The following is a 5,905-nucleotide window of genomic DNA, read 5'->3' on the forward strand; positions in this document are numbered from 1 at the left end:
GGGAGATCCAGTAGCACGAACGAGAGCTTTGATGGATTTTTCTCAACCCAAGATAAATGACATTCGATCTAGCATTGTCCGGCCAGCTATCACAACTAATACCTTTGAGATCAAGCCTGGTATAATTCAATGGGTGCAGAATTCGATCCAGTTTGGGGGTTCTCCAACGGAAGATCCCAATACACACATTAGGGATTTCATAGAGATCTGCGACACCTTCAGGTTCAATGGTGTTTCTGAAGATGCTGTGAAGATGAGACTGTTCCCATTCTCTTTGAGGGACAAGGCTAAGAGCTGGTTACACTCTCTACCAGCTGGTTCGATTACTACTTGGGAGGATCTTGCTCAGAAATTCCTTACTAAATTCTTCCCTATGGCGAAGACAGCTGCAATCAGAAACGCTATTACTCAATTTGCGCAGCAAACGGGAGAATCGCTAAGTGAAGCTTGGGAGCGCTACAAGGAGATGCTTAGGAAGTGTCCTCATCATGGAATTCCTGATTGGATGATCATCACTTGTTTTTACAATGGGTTGGGAGCACAGTCCAGACCCATGCTCGATGCAGCATCAGGCGGAGCATTATGGGCAAAGAGCTATAAGGAAGCTTATGATCTAATTGAACTGATGGCTGCTAATGAATATCAGTATCCAACCCAGAGATATCCACATGGCAAGGTAGCAGGAGTTCTTGAAGTGGATACAGCTACGGCTATCATGGCTCAACTAAAGGCGTTGTCAATGAAGATCGATTCTCTGGCTAACTATGGTGTTAGGCAGATAATTAGTGTTTGTGAGCTGTGTGCAGGTTCGCATGCGACGGAACAATGCGCTATATCTAGTGACTCAGCTCAGTTTGTGAGCAACTTTCAGAGATCGCAGCAACCAGTTCCAGACACTTATCATCCTGACAACTGGAATCATCCTAACTTCAGCTGGAGCAACAATCAGAATGCGGTGCAACAGCCGTTCCAGCAGTTTGGAAATAAGCTATTCAACCCTCCTGCTTTTCAGCAACAAATTGCACCAAAACAACAACTCCAAATTCAACAACAAAATCATGATGCAGGTCAATCTTCAAATGAAAAATCTGAATTGGAGGAGTTGTGGCTTATGTGCAAAAACCAGGCTATTATATGCCAAAGCCAGCTATTTCCATCAAGACTCTGGAGAACCAAATAGGGCAAAAATTCTAATGCCTTATTGAATCGACCACCAGGAATGCTTCCTAGTGATATAGAAACAAATCCAGGCAAGAAGGAAGTTGAAGAACAGGTGAACGCCATCACCTTAAGGTCTGGAAAGGTCGCAAGCCCCCAAGTTCAGTAAGATGAAGAGCCTGAAAAGTCTCAAGTTCCAGAATCTGAAGTTTTGGCTGAAGAAGATGTGCAGAAGGAAGTAGAGGTGGAACCAAGGAAGACTACTATGGAACACACTCCTCCTGAGGGTAATACAGGGGAGAAATAGATCTATCCTCCACCTCCTTTTCCTAAGAGGCTGCAGAAGAAAAAGCTGGATAAGCAATTTGCTATATTTCTGGAGGTGTTCAAGAAACTTCATATCAACATACCTTTCGCTGAAGCTCTTGAAAAGATGCCTAGCTATGTGAGGTTTATGAAAGGTATTCTCTCTCGGAAAGTGAATCTCGATGACTTAGAGACCGTTGCTCTCACGGAGGAATGCAGTGCTGTGCTGCAACAGAAGTTGCCTCTGAAGCTTAAAGATCCTGGAAGCTTCACTATTCCTTGCACCATCGGAAACTTGTCGTTCGACAAGTGTTTATATGATTTAGGAGCTAGCATCAATCTGATGCCTTTATCTATCTTCAAGAAGCTTGGTCTTCCTGATCCGAAACCAACATACATGTCATTGCAACTAGCTGACCGTTCCATTGCTTATCCACGAGGTATAGTGGAGGATGTCTTGGTCAAGGTGGATAAACTCTTCTTCCCTGCTGACTTTGTAATTCTTGATTTCGAGGAAGATAAGAAGGTTCCCATTATCTTGGGAAGACCATTCTTGGCTAAAGGCCGAACTATGATCGATGTGCAAAAAGGAGAGCTTTCGATAAAGGTTTACGATCAAAAGGTCACTTTTAATGTGTTCAAGGCAATAAAGTTACCCACAGAAAAAGAAGAGTGCTTTAAAATAGAGCGGGTCGACTCAGTTTTTGAAGATGAAGGGGGAGTAGAGCAACTGCAGGTTTTGAATGCACCTCCGTGGGAGAAGAAGTTGGATATGCCATTCGATTCTCTTGGGTTAGCAGAGCTAAAAATTTCTCAGGAGCGTTTTGAACCATTTACTCAAGAAGCTCCCACACTTGAGCTCAACCGACAGCCAAATCACTTGAGTTATTCATTCTTAGGTGCACCCCTTAACAAGGGGTTCGGATATATCTTTGATGATGAAGAGGGTAGCCGAACGGATCCTGTAGTGCCTACAGAGGGTTCTTCTCATGAGCAGCAGGTAGTTGATAGGACTGGTGTTGGTGATGAGCAGTACATGCAAGTGACTAGGCGTATTGAGGCCATGCACGACATTCACCATCATTTTGCTGAAGATTTGACACACGCTTTCGGTACTATTTTTCGAGACACTGGTGGCGAGGTTGATTGGCCACCTGATCCCCCACCCGACGAGGGTGAATCTCCCGATAATTAGGTATGCCTGAAATCCTTATTATTACCTTCAATGAGGACATTGAAAATTTTAAGTTTGGGGGTGATAAAGTAAGGATTAGTAGTGTGTGTCCATATAGATTCATATAGATTCATATTAAATGTTTAGTTGTGGTTCATTCATATTTTTGCATGATTGTTCATTTAGGACATATTTGTTTGTTTTTATGTGATTTCATATAGTTGCATTTGCATACATATTTAGCATGATCCCTTAAGATGAACTATGATATTTGATAAGTTGATGTTGATTTGAGTGTGGTGATGACGAATAGAGGGATGTTTAAGTCCTAATGAATTGATTTGCATGCTAGAAACAAATATTTTCACAAAGTCTTATAGGGTTGCTTTTGATCTAGATCATGATCATACTTGTTTGTTGTTGAGATTTAATCACTTGGTTATATTTAGAATTTGTGATATTCTCGTAGTGACGTAAAAACACTGATTCTTTTTATCTGTAGAAAAACTTGGATTTCATTGCTAGTTGTTGTAAGGCTAGGTGTCAAATGGCTAGTAGCCGACTCATATTTTTATGAGTAGTCTAGGGTTGAATGTGATGGAGCGAAACGCACTCATTCAGAAATTGTTGAAAAAAAAGGAAAAAAAAGAAAAAAAAGAAAAAAAAGAAAGAAAAAAAGTATGTGTTTATGCACAATTGATCAAGAGTGAGCTCTTTAATACTCGAGTTATTAAGTTCTAGGGGACTTTGTGCCTAGTGACCTAAGGCTTTTATAGTCTGGGATCCGCTAACCTAACGCTCGCTACATGGGTATTATTGTATAAGTCTTTTGGGACCTCATTCATTGCACGATCAAATAAGCATCTTTGCTATATGTTCAATAATAGTGTGAATCCTTGTATAACTCTAGTAGAAAGGAGGTGTTGTGAGTCATAATGCGTTTATTGTCTATTTTGTTTATAAACTTTTGATTGTTTCGATGATTGATAAGTTATGGTTATTGATCTAGTATCGAGAGTATATCTGTTAGGCATCCACACATGCACGTTTCTGGTTTGTGAATTTGTTTGTGGGATTTATTCGAACTCTGTTTCAAGTTATTGCATTCTTAGAGGCATTGGTTTATTCATTTGGTTATGGTTATTCTGAGGGGATCGATTGCATTATCATTTAGTTGCATTCACATAGTTGTATTCATGCATTAGGTTTGTTTTGTAGTTTTGAGTCTGTTTATGCTTGAGGACAAGCATCGATTCAAATTTGGGGGTGTGATAAGTGGATTTTATATCCACTTGGAATGCTTTATTACAAGCTTAAATTGGTGTTTTGGACTCAAGTTGTTGGTATTTTGATGTATTTTTGTGTTATTGCATTTCAGGTATCAGTTAAATGAAGAAAAGAGCTTTTAAAGAAAATATGATGAAAAGTGATCAGAATTGGAAGCCAAGTCCATTGTCAAGTTGTAGAGAATCTCAATAGCTTCGCGTGGGCAGTTGAATCGCCTAATTCTGACGAGTAGAACTCAAGTTATGGTCAAGACAAGATTCATCAGAATATTTTTCCAGTCAGTAGCTGAGCACCTGCTCAGCAGAGCTGAGCGCCCGCTCAGAGAGCTGAGCGGCGGCTCAGGGCGCGGCTGGTCGCTGATTTCGCTGAAAAAGCCTTTTTTGGGTAGAATTTGACGATTTTAAGGGTCCAGGTCCACTAGGGGCGTATATATACTTAAAAAAAAGGGTTTTCATCATCTGGGATGATTGGGATACCAAGGAGAAGACCTAGAAGCACAGAACAACTCTGAAAAAGAAGATCTTGTTTTCAACTTGTGATTCTTTGAATTAGTTGTAACTTTGGATGCTCGTTTTTGTTCTTGTTGAACCTAGATCTCGTTTATTCGTACTTTGATTATTATTTAGTTTATTAAGACCTTATTTATACCATGCTTTCATTGGAACCCATGGTGACGATGAGTTCGATTATGGGCTAATCGTTGTCATGGGATTCTAGCAGATTTACTTATGGATTTCAATAGTTAATTATTTCGATATCTTGGTGTGTGGTGATTGATTGATATCCTAGTATCGGCTGTGCTTATTCGTCTTATGTGCGTAGCTAACATATAAGATAGCGTGTTAATCTCTATTGAAGCGACAGTGATTATAGAGGTTTAGAACTTGCTATGCTAGCATAGGTTCTTGTATGTGTATACATGATTCGTAGGTAACTCTAACCGTTTTACTTTCCCTATGTAATCAAGATAGATAACTTGTGCTTAAACCGTTATGTTGTCAAATTCTATAGACATATAGGGTCTCAATATAATTGGTGCATATTCAGATTCTATCTCTTTTATGGATGTCTGGTAGAATGGTACTCGTGCAATGAAAGTTGGCATTTATCAGTTTCGTGTTATCTGATTAGTGTCAGCACCATCACATGCTAAGGTTAAGAATGAGAAGGCTATTGAATGAAGTATTTAATGAAGTTAGAATCCCATATTTGTCATATATATTAATTCAACCTCAATTCTCTTAGTTAATGTTATTTAGTATAATCTCTTAGTTTAATAAAAACCCAATTTGTTATTTGTCTTAGCATTGAGCGATAACCATACATTGTTGCATAGGTGCATAAATTGAACTTAACCTAAACCATTCTCTGTGGGAACGAATCTGATTTATATCTTATACTACTTGCGAACGCGTATACTTACGTGAATATTAGCGCGTGTTTTCTCCCTAACAAGTTTCTAGCACCGCTGCCGGGGACTCGGTGTTAATTTTTAGTTTATGTGCTTGTCATCAGTGGTTGTTAAAGTTCAGTGACTCGGATTCTTTTACTTTCACGGTTTACTTGTTTGTGTTTCAGGTACTCATTACAATGGGAGATCCAGTAGCACGAACAAGAGCTTTGATGGATTTTTCTCAACCCAAGATCAATGACATTCGATCTAGCATTATCCGGCCAGCTAGCACAGCTAATACCTTTGAGATCAAGCCTGGCATAATTCAATGGGTGCAGAATTCAATCCAGTTTGGGGGTTCTCCAATGGAAGATCCCAATACACACATTAGGGATTTCATAGAGATCTGCGACACCTTCAGGTTCAATGGTGTTTCTGAAGATGCTGTGAAGATGAGACTGTTCCCATTCTCTCTGAGGGACAAGGCTAAGAGCTGGTTACACTCTGTACCAGCTGGTTCGATTACTACTTGGGAGGATCTTGCTCAGAAATTCCTTACTAAATTCTTCCCTATGGCGAAGATAGCT

At 39.8% G+C, this 5,905-nt stretch overlaps 1 non-coding gene across 1 annotated transcript; it reads right to left on the bottom strand.

Moving 5' to 3' along the window:
- Positions 1–388: 388 nt before the first annotated feature.
- On the bottom strand, positions 389–495 carry LOC141722852 (small nucleolar RNA R71). Its single transcript, XR_012575851.1, has one exon. It is a non-coding gene; the product is annotated as a small nucleolar RNA R71 (small nucleolar RNA).
- Positions 496–5,905: the final 5,410 nt, after the last annotated feature.

Source organism: Apium graveolens, chromosome 4, assembly GCF_009905375.1.
Source record: "Apium graveolens cultivar Ventura chromosome 4, ASM990537v1, whole genome shotgun sequence".
Taxonomy (NCBI): domain Eukaryota; kingdom Viridiplantae; phylum Streptophyta; class Magnoliopsida; order Apiales; family Apiaceae; genus Apium; species Apium graveolens.